This window comes from Oncorhynchus keta, chromosome 23, assembly GCF_023373465.1.
Source record: "Oncorhynchus keta strain PuntledgeMale-10-30-2019 chromosome 23, Oket_V2, whole genome shotgun sequence".
Taxonomy (NCBI): domain Eukaryota; kingdom Metazoa; phylum Chordata; class Actinopteri; order Salmoniformes; family Salmonidae; genus Oncorhynchus; species Oncorhynchus keta.
Window position 1 is genome coordinate 40,200,508 of NC_068443.1, and position 15,005 is coordinate 40,215,512.

At 42.4% G+C, this 15,005-nt stretch overlaps 2 protein-coding genes across 2 annotated transcripts in view; both read right to left on the bottom strand.

Moving 5' to 3' along the window:
• LOC118402314 (KN motif and ankyrin repeat domain-containing protein 1-like) overlaps positions 1-14,041 on the bottom strand; it is a 29,763-nt gene extending 15,722 nt beyond the window's left edge. The window contains exon 1 of the mRNA XM_035800421.2: positions 13,829-14,041. The gene's annotated coding sequence lies outside the window, so the exon portion shown is untranslated. The remainder of the gene's footprint in view (positions 1-13,828) is intronic.
• LOC127911058 (uncharacterized) overlaps positions 1-15,005 on the bottom strand; it is a 441,684-nt gene that overhangs the window by 193,793 nt on the left and 232,886 nt on the right. The window lies entirely within an intron of this gene.

Here is a 15,005-nt window from a genome sequence, read left to right on the forward strand (position 1 = left end):
CCTCTTGGGGGACCACAGTGACAGCCGCACGCAGCCACAGACCCAAACAATGTCAGCTATGCAGTAAACAGAAGAGAAAAAAAACACTGACTGAACAGCTCCGCTGGAAAAGTAGCCCAACACACACACCCTGATAAGCACAGTAACACACACACACACTGTACACATGCTCCATACATACCAAGCATAGATTCACAAAGATCACTCACATACATGTGCATACTACAGTACAGTACATATCCTGTGTCGATGGTATGTATTGACATATACAGCTCTTGTTACACACAATACAAGCACATGACCTGTGCCATGTAACCCACAACAATTCACACACCACCTGTGACATGTTCTATTCCCCTAGCTACACACTGCTGGCACCAATTGCCCCGATATAAACAAATGAAAAAATTACAGGGCGATGGTCGATAGAGACATAGAGATGATAGATACATTGTCCTGCCAGGCATTTTCACAGAGATGAAAGAAGTCTTTCAACACCTAACTAAGCTAAGCCTTGCCCGCAGCGCTGATATTTAGTCTGAAGACATGGCGCCGTGACAGCAGAGGGTACACTGTACAGCATAGCACACGTGTATCCATGTTCAAAGTTGACTTTTGACAGAGCACTAATATCTTCAGGAGGGAAAGACAGTGACATGTTAGGAAGGAAAGAGAGGAAGCCCCTTTTTCTTGTTGGAAATGTCAATCAAAACAACCTGTCTTATGAGTTAGTGAAGTGTTCCCTGCAACACTCTCCAACCTCTGAGATTTTAAACTGTACGTACAGGTAACTACCAAAATACAGGAAACCCCAACATAAAGTGTCTTGTGGCATTGGGCCACCACCATCTTCAATGCACCTTGGCATAGATTCTACGAGTGTCTAGAACACTATTGGAGGGTTGCGACAAAATTCTGCCAGGAGAAATTCCATAATTTGGTGTTTTGTGGATGGTGGTGGAATACGCTGTCTCAGGCGCCGCTCCAGAATCTTCTATAAGTGTTCAATTTGGTTGAGATGTGGTGACTGAGAGGGCCATGGCATATGGTTTACATTGTTTTCATGTTCATCAAACCATTCAGTGACCACTCGTGCCCTGTGGATGGGGGCATTGTCATTCAAAGCCATGGTAGCCAAAATATTGGCCAAACTAACGACCTTCCCAGTATTTTTAAACATGACCCAAGCATGATTGGATGTTATTTGCTTAATTAACTCAGTGTGTTGAAGCATTCAATGCGTTAAATATACTTTGTAGCCCTCATTTACTTGAGTGTTTCCATTATTTTAGCAGTTACATGTAAAACCTTCGCTGTGGTGTAAAGCTATACTGACAAAAATATTTTTTATTTATCCGTTATTTTACCAGGTAAGTTGACTGAGAACACATTCTCATTTGCAGCAACAACCTGGGGAATATTTACAGGGGAGAGGAGGGGGATGATTGAGCCAATTGTAAACTGGGGATTATTAGGTAACCGTGATGGTTTGAGGGCCAGATTGGGAATTTAGCCAGGACACCGGGGTTAACACCCCTACTCTTACGATAAGTGCCATGGGATCTTTAATGACCTCAGAGAGTCAGGACACCCGTTTAACGTCCCAAAATAAACACAATATGCAACAATTTCAATGATTTTACTGAATTACAGTTCATATAAGGAAATCAGTCAATTGAAATACATTCATTAGGCCCTAATCTATGGATTTCACATGACTGGGCAGGGGTGTGGGCAGGGCTGGAGCCATGGGTGTCAGAATGAGATTTTCCCCACAAAAAGTCTTAATTACAGACAATTTCATCAGCTGTCTGGTTGGCTGGTCTCAGACGATCCCACAGGTGAAGAAGACCGATGTGGAGTTCCTTGGCTGGTGTGGTTACACGTGATCTGTGGTTGTGAGGCCGGGTGGACGTACTAACAAATGATCTAAAACAACGTTGAAGGAGGCTTATGGTAGAGAAATTAACATTCAGTTAAGTGCTCTCCCCAAAAGAAGGGGGTGACATAGCGATCTCAAAGGGGAATTTCACTTTGGCTCTGCCACGGCATATAGACATTACTATATAACAACATTCTGTTTTTGTCATAAACGTCACAAACGTCACATTTCACTGGTGGAATCGGGAAGTTTTGACTTCCTGTGTATTTGTCTGCTAATAGTGAACCACAAAGTCCGGCATTCATAGCGAATGCAGATACTGCCCACCAAGGTAGCCGGGGTGTGCCCGCAAATTCGGACTAGGGGACTGTGTACATTGAACGAACAACACATTTTTTGGGACAATACTTGTTATTCAGTAAAGTTTGTCATGCTTGTGTGGCGTTCTGTGCCTGGCTGTCCTAAAATACAAACAAGCGCAAAAATGAGTTTTCTTTCAACAATCTATCTTCCTGAGATATTTATTCACACTGTCAATCAATTTCGCCTATGCTATGGGAGTCACTGCTAGACAGGTAACTATCTTCAGCAGAGTAAACATGTTTGTTTGTTCGCTCTATCTTTAACTTGTTGAGTGTAGGGGCAGTATTTTGATGTTTGGATGAAAAATGTACCCAAATGAAACTGCCTACTTCTCAGGCCCAGAATCTAGAATATGCATATAATTGTCAGATTAGGACAGAAAACACTCTACATTTTCCAAAACTGTCAAAATATTGTCTGTGAGTATAATGTGGATGGATTTCACATGACTGGGAATACAGACATGCATCTGTTGGCCACGTCTTTTTTTTCATTCTTTTTTTTAAAGTAGAGGCATAGATCAGAAAAACAGCATGCGAAAACCTGAGGAAAATCCAAAGAGGAAGTGCCTTCTATTTTGAAAGCTCCCTGTTCCATTGCATACCTTCCCTCCATTTAAAGGGATATCAACCAGATTCATTTTCCTATGGCTTCCACATGGTCTGAACAGTCTTTAGACATAGTTTCAGGCTTTTATTCTGAATAATTAGCGAGAAAGATCACATCGCGTCAGTGGATGGCTGGGTGCCAGCAGCGTTGTGCATGCGCGAGCAGCTTGGAGCAGACATTTTCTCTCTCTCCTATTGAAAACGCTACGGTCTGGTTGAAATATTATTGATTATATATTGTAAAAACAACCTGAGGATTGATTATAAAAACGTTTGACATGTTTCCACGAACTTTACAGATACTATTTGGAATTTTCGTCTGCCCCGTTGTGACCGCTCGAGCCTGTGGATTTCTGAACATAACGCGCCAACCAAATGGAGGTATTTTGGATATAAAAATAATCTTTATGGAACAAAGGTAACATTTATTGTGTAACTGGGAGTCTCATGAGTGCAAACATCCAAAGATCATCAAAGGTAAGCGATTCATTTTATTGCTTTTCTGACTTTCGTGACCAATCTACTTTGTTGCTAGCTGTTTAATGTTTTGTCTGCTGAGAGAGATGTCCTTACATAAACGCTTGGTTTGCTTTCGCCTAAAAGCTTTTTTGAAATCTGACATGCCAGGTGGATTAACAACAAGCTAAGCTGTGTTTTGCTATATTGCACTTGTGATTTAATAAAAATGTAATATTTTTAGTAATTTAATTTGAATTTGGCGCTCTGCAATTTAGCGGATGTTGACGAAAATGATCCCGCTAACGGGATGGGTGAATCAAGAACTTAACTGACTTTAGCTAACGTAAGCTAGCTAATGTTAGCAAGGAAGAGTAGATCAATGTGGTATCCATCTATTCAATCAAATCAATCAACGCTATGGGAGTCACTGCTAGACTGGTAACTATCTTCAGCAGAGTAAACATGTTTGTTGGTTCGTTCTATCTTTGACTGACTTTAGCTAACTCTAGCTAATGTTAGCAAATAAGAGTAGCTAAATCTGGTAGCCATCAAATCAATCAATCAAATGTATTTATAAAGCCCTTCTACATCAGCAGATGTCACAAAGTGCTATACAGTAACCCAGCCTAAAACCCCAAACGGCAAGCAATGCAGATATTGAAGCACGGTGGCTTGGAAAAACTCCCTAGAAAGGCAGGAACCTAGGAAGAATCCTGGAGAGGCACCAGGCTCTGAGGGGTGGCCAGACCTCTTCTGGCTGTGCCGGGTGGAGAATATAAGAGTACATGACCATTTAAGGCCAGTTTATTCTTCAAAAGTTCATAGATTACCAGCAGGGTCAAATAATAATCACAGTGGTTGCAGAGGGTGCAACAGGTCAGGACCTCAGGAGTAAATGTCAGTTGGCATTTCATAGCTGATCATTCAGAGGTTGAGACATCAGGTGCGTTAAGAGAGAGAGAGATGAAAACAGAATGTCCGGTAACACGTCCAGTGAACAGGTCTCAGGTTCCCTAGCCGCAGGCAGAACAGTTGAAACTGGAGCAGCAGCACGACCAGGTGGACTGGGTCTGGAAAACACTCCATTACTAAAAATATAAATGTCGATATAGCTAACAATGATATATGTGTAGAAATAGTCTATGTTGGGTTCACAGCCAGTCTCAGCTGGATAGCAATCTTGCTGCCTATTTAGTGACGCTAGTTAGCTAACAGTAAGCAGACTATTGAAATGTCGATGTTAGCTATTGTAAACTAGCCAGTCTAATAGAGGTTCAATAATGATTCAATAATAATACAATTAGTGGGGTGGTTAAATAGTGTATTGTTCTGTATTTTGTTGTAGGTGGTACAGAATCTGATTCCACCATCATGTGCTTCCAACCCCCAGCTCTGCACAAGGTGAAGGTCATTTTGGGTACACAAGCATGGGGGAACAGATACATCTTGTGGTTATGGAGCACAACAACATTATCGGACAGAAACCACCAAGGGACACTGAAAGGTATAATATCAAGACTACAACAGTAATGACACAACCACATCATTCATCTCTCTGCAGATTCTAAAAAAACTATATAAAGACAAAGGGCTACTATTGACAAGAATGATCTGTCATTGGGCAACACTTTTGAGATAAGAAAGGGGGTTTTGATTATACAGACTATATAGACTTTTCAAATCTTCTTCAGCCCTCCCCACCCCATTCACTTTGTTGACTGATCTTTCCTCTTAAAAGCAGGTTGGTCCCATTCGGTTGACATCAAGAAAGGCATGTTGCCCTACGTACCTTCCACAAAAAGTGTAAAATGCTAACACAACAACCATGTCTTTCCAGGAGACATGCAGTACCAGCAAATATTCTGCAAGAGGACCAAACAGTTGGTGGTTAAGAAGCCCTACACGACTTTTGGCAGAGTCTTATCCAGCTGGTCGTTCATCGCAGACAGGACCAGACCAGACCATTCGCCATAAGCACAAAGAGTCTCAGCTTCCCCAGCCCGGCAAATTCTGAAATTTCCATCACCAATTTCAACATTTTCCTTCAAGATAGAACTGCTAAAGGGGGCGGAGTTGCAATCTACTGTAGAGATAGCCTGCAGAGTTCTGTCCTACTATCCAGGTCTATGCTCACACAGTTCGAGCTACTACTTTTAAAAATCCATCTCCAGAAATAAATCTCTCACTGTTGCCGCTTGTTATAGACTCCCCTCAGCTCCCAGCTGTGCCTGGACACCATATGTGAATTGATTGCCCGCATCTATCGTCAGAGTTTGTACTGTTAGGTGACCTAAACTGAGATATGCTTAACACACCGGCCGTCCTCAATCTCACACAAGGAACCTACCAGGTACAACCTATATAAACAACATCTGCTGTTTTCAACCTGGATCTCAGTGATCACCGCCTCATTGCCTGCATCCGTTATGGGTCCGCGGTCAAACGACCACCCCTCATCACTGTCAAATGCTCCCTAAAAGAATTCTGCGAGCAGGCCTTTCTAATCGACCTGGCCTGGGTATCCTGGAAGGATATTGACCACATCCCGTCAGTAGAGGATGCCTGGATGTTCTTCAAAAGTGCCTTTCTCACCATCTTAAATAAGCATTTCCTTTCAAAAAATGTAGAACTAAGAACAGATATAGCTAATGGTTCACTCCAGACTTGACTGCCCTTGACCAGCACAAAAACATCCTGTGGCGCTCTGCACTAGCTTTGAATACTCCCCGCAATATGCAACTTTTCAGTCAGGAACCCATATACACAGTCAGTTAGGAAAGCAAAGGCTCGCTTTTTAAAACAGAAATTTGCATCCTGCAGTACTAATTCCAAAAAGTTTTGGGACACTGTAAAGACCATGGTGAATAAGAGCTCCTCCTCTCAGCTAGGAAAGGCTAGGAAACACTGTCACCCCCGATAAATCCACGACAATCCATAATTGAGCATTTCAATATGCATTTCTCTACAGGTGGCCACGCTTTCCACCTGGGTACCCCAACTCCAGCCAACCGCTCTGCACCCCACGCAGCAACTGGCCCAAGCCCCCCCCTTCTCCTTCACCCAAATCCAGACAGCTGATGCCCTGAAAAAGCTGCAGAATCTGGATCCCAACAAATCAGCTGGGCTAGACAATCTGGACCGTCTCTTCCTAAAATTATCGACCGGCATTGTCGCAACCCCTATTACTAGTCTGTTCAACCTCTCTTTTGTATCGTCTGAGATTCCTAAAGATTGGAAAGCGGCTGTGGTCATCCCCCTCTTCAAAGAGGGAGACACTCTAGACCCAAACTTTAAAGACCTATATCCATCCTGCCCTGCCTTTCTAAAGTCTTTGAAAGCCAAGTGAACAAACAGATCACCGACCATCTCGAATCCCACCATACATTCTCCGCTATGCAATCCGGTTTCAGAGCTGGTCACGGGTGCACCTTAGCCACGGTCCTAAACGATATCATACCACCATCGCTAAAAAACAATATTGTGCAGTCAAGGCTTTCGACTCTCAACAGCCTTGGTTTCTCTAATGACTGCCTCGCCTGGTTCACTAACTACTTCTCAGATAGAGTTCAGTGTGTCAAATCGGAGAGCTTGGTGTCCGGACCTCTTTCAGTCTCTATGGGGGTGCCACAGGGTTCAATTCTTGTGCCGACTCTTTTCTCTGTATATACGTATCAATGATGTCGCTCTTGCTCTTGGTGAGTCTTTATCCACATCTATGCAGACAACACCATTCTGTATACATCTGGCCCTTCTTTGGACACTGTGTTAACCTGTCTCGGACTGGAGTTCCGCTCGTTCCGCTAGCGGAACCTCTCGCCAACAGGCAATGAAATTGCAGGGCGCCAAATATAAATCAACATGAACTCATAAATCAAATTTCTCAAACATACAAGTATTAGGCACCATTTTAAAGATACAATTCTCGTTAATCCAGCCACAGTGTCTGATTTTAAAAATGCTTTACAGCGAAAGCTCCACAAACGATTATGTTAGGTCATCACCAAGTAACAGAAAAACCCAGCAATTTTTCCAGCCAAAGAGAGGAGTCACAAAAAGCACAAATAGAGATAAAATTAATCACTAATCTTTGATGATCTTCATCAGATGACACTCATAGGACTTCATGTTACACAAAATATGATGTTTTGTTCGATAAAGTGCATATTTATATCCAAAAATCTCATTTTACATTGGTGTGTTATGTTCAGTAGTTCAAAAACATGCTGTGATTTTGCAGAGAGCCACATCAATTCGCAGAAATACTCATTGTAAATGCTGATTAAAATGTAAGTGTTATGAATGGAACTTTAGATACTCTTCTCCTTAATGCAACCACTGTGTCAGATTTCAATTTTTTTTTACAGAAAAAGCATACCATGCAATAATCTGAGTACGGAGCTCAGAGCCCAAACCAGCCAAAAGAAATATCCGCCATGTTGCACAGTCAACATTAGTCAGAAATAGTATTATAAATATTCACTTACGTTTGTTGATCTTTATCAGAATGCACTCCCAGGAATCGCAGTTCCACAATAAATGTATGTTTTGCTCGAAAAAAGTTCATCATTTATGTCCAAATAGCTTCTTTTGTTAGGGCGTTTGGTAAACAAATCCAAACACGCGTTCAGGTCCAGCCGAACGTCAGACGAAAAGTTCAAGAAGTTATATTACAGGTCGTAGAAACTTGTCAAACTAAGTATAGAATCAATCTTTAGGATGTTTTTATCATAAATGTTATATAATGTTCCAACCGAAGAATTCCATTGTCTGTAGAAAAGCAATGGAACGAGAGCTACCTCTCATGTGAATGCACGTGACTGAGATCGAGGCTGCTGCCAGATCTCTGACTCAATCAGCTCTCATTCGGCCCCCCTTCACAGTAGAAGCCTGAAACAACGTTCTAAAGATGGTTGACATCTAGTGGAAGACTTAGAAAGTGCAAAATGACCCATATCCCACTGTATATTCGATAGGGGCTGAGTTCAAAAACTACAAACCTCAGATTTCCCACTTCCTGTTTGGATTTTTTTCTCAGGATTTTGCCTGTCATATGAGTTCTGTTATAATAATAATATGCATATATTTGCATCTGGGACTGAGTAGGAGGCAGTTCACGCTATTCATCCAAAAGTGAAAATGCTGCCCCCTATCCCAAAGAAGTTTTAACAAACCTCCAGGCGAGCTTCAATGCCATACAACGCTCATTCCGTGGCCTCCAACTGCTCTTAAATGCTATTAAAACTAAATGCATGCTCTTTAACCGATCGCTGCCCGTACCCACCCGCCCGCCTAGCATCACTACTCAGGATGGTTCTGACTTAGAATATGTGGACAACTATAAATACCTAGGTGTCTGGCTTTCAGACTCATATTAAGCATCTCCAATCCAAAATTAAATCTAGAATTAGCTTCCTATTTCGCAACAAAGCCTCCTTCACTCATGCTGTCAAACATACCCTCATAAAACTGACGATCCTGCCAATCCTTGACTTTGGCGATGTCATTTACAAAATAGCCTCCAACACTACTCAGCAAATTGGACGCAGTCTATCACAGTGCCATCCGTTTTGTCACCAAAGCCCCATATACTACCCACCATTGCAACCTGTATGCTCTCTTTGGCTGGTCCTCGCTACATATTTGTCATCAAACCCACTGGCTCCAGGTCATCTATAAATCTTTGCTAGATAAAGTTCCTCCTTGTCAGCTCACTGGTCACCATAGCAACACCCACCCGTAGCAAGTGCTCCAGCAGGTATATTTCACTGGTCATCCCCAAAGTCAACACCTACTTTGGCCACCATTCTTTCCAGTTCTCTGCTGCTAATGACTGGATCGATATGCAAAAATAACTGAAGCTGGAGACTTATATCTCCCTCACTAACTTCAAGCACCGGCTGTCAGGGCAGCTTACAGATCGCTGCAGCTGTACACAGCCCATCTGTAAATAGCCCATCTAACCAACAACCTACCTCATCCCCATATATAATTTTTTTTTTTTTTTCTGGTCTTTTGCACACCAGTATTTCTACTTGCACATCATCTGCACATCTATCACTCCAGTGTTAATTGCTCATTTGTAATTACTTCGCCACTATGGCCTATTTATTGACTTACCTCCTTACTTCATTTGCACATACTATATAGATGTTCTATTGTGTTATTAACTGTACGTTTGTTTATCCCATGTGTAACTCTGTATTGTTGATTTTGTCCCACTGCTTTGCTTTATCTTGGCCAGGTCGCAGTTGTAAATGAGAACTTGTTTTCAACTGGATTACTGGTTAAATAAAGGTGAAATAAATAAAAAATACCGAACACCATTGCCAGTGTACCAAAGCCAGACAAAGGACTATGGCTGTGTTTACACAGGCAGCCCAATTCTGTTTGGTCACGACCAATTAGTGAAAAAACAAACAGATCAGTTCTGAAAAAGATCTGATGTGATTAAGACCACTTAGTGGGAAAAATATCAGAATTGGGCTGCATGTGTAAACGCAGCTAGTATGGCTCAGCATTGAAATGTAGCTACAGATTGTTACACAATATATTGTGATTTACTCAAAGATGTTTTGTCAACATCTTGTCTATTTCAAGTCTTCTCTCATTGATCTAGACAAGTGGGTGTCTTGATGACACAGACCTGGCTCGGTAAATGAGAGAAGACTTGAAATAGACAAGATGGCAGCGTGGCACATTGTCTAAATACAACAGTAAACAGTAAATTGCTGTATTATTGTTTCTCCTCACTGTTTGCTAGTAAACTGTTTGGATTTATTTTTTGTTTTACCTTTATTTAACTTTATTTTACCTTTTATTTAAGTCAGTTATGAATAAATTCTTATTTACAATGTCGGCCTACCCCGGCAAACCTGACAATGCTGGGCCACTTGTGCGCCGCTCTATAGGAATGCCAATCACGGCCGGATGTGATACAGCCTGGTAACGTTTGCTGGTAAAACCTAGGTTTAGTTGGCTGGTTGTAATGTTGTAGCTTGCTGTTTCGTAGCCATATCTACAACTAAAAAGAGAAGACGTTTTACAATGAAGATACAAAATATCTCCAATTGTAAATCTCTTCTATTTTTTAGTCATAGATATGGCTACCAGTAGTTGTTTAGCTAGCTACATAGCTAAGTTAGCAAACAGAAAAGTAATTTTATTTTCTCCCCACTGTAACACAGTAGTATGTCAGCCAGCAATACAGTATGGGTTTCAGTAGATAAACTACATTTTGCTAGCTTGCTAGGTGGCTTGCAGGAAAAATAACTTAGCTAGGCACCGTATTTGTCATCTGCTCTCTTGGTGCTGGCATCAGCTATAGCTAAACGTTAGCTATCCAACTCTTTGTTTTGAATACTCTTCTCTATATTCCGTTTTAAACATGTATGGTTGAATGTCACCATGTAGCTAATAGTACATCAAAAAGTGCTCCATTGCGATCTGGACAGTTCTTTCGGTTTTGCCCAAAGGATTGTGTTGTTAGTGTTGCCCTCCTTTAAAAAAAAATTCCTTGTGGGGGAGGGTCAGGGGCCAGAATACGAATCAGTGAGATGAAACACATCTCGCTGTCCTAGAAATGCCTCAGACATGATGAAAACAAGCACAGATTCCCCCAGGGTGAAATTCCCCTTTAACCCAACATCTAGCAACCTCGATAAGAGGTTCAAGCCTCTTGGCTTAACGGTACGCCACCCCCTGAATTGTCCACACTATGGTGCATAGCTACAGTACATACAACACTTTAACTGTGGTGTATTGCTACAGACATAACCATAACTTCTACTGTCGTGTACATGTAACTGGCAGGATATGAACCCAGGACTGCCGCGGGAGAAACCAACGTCTTGACCATTTAGACCAAATTGAAATTCTCTCCAGGGCAAAGGGCTTGACACGGATTTTTAAGTCGCAGGTGGGCTACCTTATCACGTGACCATGAGCAACCATGACCAACTCATGTCCGTTACATATAGCTAGACATTCCAGCGTTGAGGTCACATCAACACTACAGCAGCTGTTGCTATGATCATCTCAATCTCTCAACGGCATCATGATAAAACAGGCAGGCATTGATACGAGTTGTGTTATTCGTCTTGAGGTTGTCCTCCATAGTGCAAACACAGTACCTGATTGGTTTACATTCGTGTTAATAGGGTGTCAGTAGGTACGTTTATGGTCATTTTGAGACAGACAGAGAGACAGTTTTAGAGAGAGACAGCTACACACTCACTCACACAAACACACACACACACTTATTCCCCACCGTCTCACCACAGAGGATAGAATATAGCACAATCGGTTACAGTCCTACCCTAAACCTCTCCACATTTCCATGGCACAAATTTTAATTGTCACTGCTTAGAGCGACTGGCCTACCTCACAGGAAAGCCATTTGGGAGAAACAAAAGGAAAATTATTCACTTTTCCCACATAAACCTACAGTAAGCTACCTCAAATATATGAACTTCAGTACTTTTAGCCTGATCCCAGATCTGTTCGTTACCTTGTCAAGTTTTATGGACCATAGCAGCACAAGCAGATCTAAGACCAGGTTAGAGTACTTGGAGCTTTCACTATGTTCATATTTTCAGGACTTTTCTAGATCAAGGTCTTAGAAGAAGGAAGTCTCAATATTTTTGTGGGCTTTGTTTCTTCCTGTTCCCACCACTGCCCTGTCCTGGGGATAAATGCAGCCTTCTTCCTCACACAGCCTCCTCACATCATTATAAACTTTGCAATCTAGACATCTCCGTCCACAGCATTCTTGACTACAAAACGACAAAATTAAATTTGAACAAATTACACTTAAAACGGTAGCCTCACCAAGAAGACATGTTTTAAAGCATTGAGGACTCTGCTGCAGAATATCACATTTCAGATATTAGTTTGGGCCGAGGGACAAACAACTGACATGTAATGGGCACATACACACATTGTTAGGATTGTTGTTCCTGAAACACCTCGAAGTTAGCCTGGTCCCAGATCTATTTGTGCTGTCTTGCCAACACCTATCGATGTGACAATGACCATAATTGGCCAGCACAAACACATCTGGGACCAGGCTACCTTGACGTTGCTACATCAGTTGCTACACTTAAACAAAGAGTTCATCGTTTTCGGCCTTGGGAATTGGGCTCGGATATAAGGTTTGTGAAGAATGTTGTAGAACGTGAACATGAAGACTACCTATTTTTTCAGCTGTTCCTGGACGGATTATTCTGCAAAGATCAGATGATTCTCTCTCTCGTTAACTGTGATGGTGACGTGTATGCAGTTTATTTGTGATGCACTTTTTCCCAAACCCAAAGTGCTACTTACAAAGTGCTGTGGACTCGAGAATGGCTCTGGCCGACAGTAGTACACTATATAGGGAATACAGTGCCATTTGGGACACACACTACAACTGAAGGGGGCAATGACTTGGATGAATTGGATATCCTATGGCATCCTGTGGGCCCTTCTCATGTTCTCAATAACCATTTACATGTATGTGTACAGCATGTGTCTGTCTTTAACTCCCTCTCTCTCTGTTCTGTTCTTTAAAAAAGGGATATTTTCTTCCTCCAGTATGGACATGCTGACTGTGTGGTTTTTCCAGCACACAACCTCATTCCTTGTCTTCTATTTGGACTTCGTTTAGAAACTAAAGCCAACTTCTATGACTCCCTCTACAACTCCCTCCACCTAACCCCTCTTTCTCTCCTCCCAACTCTCTCTCTTTCTGTGTCTTTGTGTCTCACACACATGCACGCACACACACTTTCTCTCTATCGCTCCATCCAGTTTGTTCTGTCCTGGTGTCTCTCCAACAGCAACAGGGTCTCAATCTCCGCTCCGTGTGCAGGACATAAGTCCATAGGAGAAAAGCTGCCAGTGGGGCTTTCACGCAGGGAGGAAAAACAGCATTGTATTTTAAATGCTTGGGCCAAAACAGTGAGTGAGTGAGTGAGTGAGTGAGTGAGTGAGTGAGTGAGTGAGTGAGTGAGTGAGTGAGTGAGTGTGAGTGAGTGAGCGAGTGAGTGAGTGAGTGAGTTAGTTTATATGTGTGTGTGTGAGGGGTTGAGAGGTAATGCATGTGTGATAGAAAATCGATTTTAGAGGTCACACTCTTAGGGGGAAAAAAGGTGCTATCTCGAACCTTAAAGGGTTATTTGGCTGTCCCAATAGAAGAACCCTTTGAAGAACCTTTTTTGGTTCCAGTAGAACCATTTCTACAGAGGGTTCTAATTGGAAACCAAAAAAGGGTTCTACCTGGAACCAAAAAGGGTTTTCTGATGGGGACAGCTGAAGACCCTTTTTTTCTAAGAGTGCAGATGTCTATCAGATGGTCATTAAGTGCACCAAATCCAACCTGTATGCCTGATTTGTTCAGACTACTAAATATCACTTTCCTATCTATTCAGTTCTAAGATTAAAACAACCCATTCTTATTTGAATGACCAACTTCTATCCACGATCAATAACAGTACATTCAACTAGCAGAGAAATAGAAGAAAAAGCAACTTTCTCTTACCTTTAACAATTCTGGTGTTCTCCACTGTAACCTGATGTGAGGGTGTCAGAGTATCCACTCCAGTCTGAGTTCCAGTACTTCTCCAGTCACTTCTCTCTCATCTCAGCCCTGCCTGTCTGTCTCTCTCCTAGAAGGAGGTACCATCAGGGAGAGTGGGATGGCGTGGCTGCATGGCAAATACCTCTTTAGAATCCTCTCACAGCACAAGCTTTGTTGTTGTGTGTAAAGAGCAGAGTGGGGAGGGGTTTCAGAGCATGACTTTCTCCCTCTGTCCAATGAGACTGCGGGTGGGGGCCCACACAGAGCGGCCACACCCATGTCATAGGATATCGACCAATAGGAGCATGCAGGTGGGCCCCTTACTTAAAGCAGCTCACCCCAGACCCTGGCAGCTGGTAATGGGTTTTCAAAATAAACTCCCCTAGGTAGTCAGTGAGGGGTACTGTGTGCAGTGTTCCCTCAAAACACACAGACACACAGTTCTTTTTTCACTCAAGTAATGCATTTTTATACATGAAAATACTCACACAACACCCACCACACACGCACACAGTTATTTTTTAACTCAGCAAATGGCACTTCATATGCATGGACACACATACACACAGGCAACTGGTGCAAACTTATCCTCTGTTATGTTGACTGTGACCGCCCTTAATAATCAAGAAAATAACAAGGAGGCAGAGATGTGGGGGGCAATTCACAGGGGTTAATGCACAGGACATACCTCTTATTCCTCATGAGTTCCCTTTCCCCCCTTGACCACCATCCTGTCTACCCCCTCTTCACAATGCTACAATCGTCCGCTTTGTCGTAAGGCCATTATTGTCAAAAACCAGCCCTGCGACCCCTCCTTCCACCAAGGAGCCCCATGACCCATCCTTCCACCAAGCTACTGTTTGCTAGAGCAATTAAGAGGTGTGTGTGTGTGTGTGTGTGTGTGTGTGTGTGTGTGTGTGTGTGTGTGTGTGTGTGTGTGTGTGTGTGTGTGTGTGTGTGTGTGTGTGTGTGTGTGTGTGTGTGTGTGTGTGTGTGTGTGTGTGTGTGTGTGTGTGTGTGTGTTGTTTGTGAAGTGGGGCAATCTTCTTAGGCCAAGATAAATATAATCCAAGCAGAAATAGAGGAAGAATGTACCCCTAAAAAAAACGGAAATATTTCAACAAGTTTGCAGCCTGTG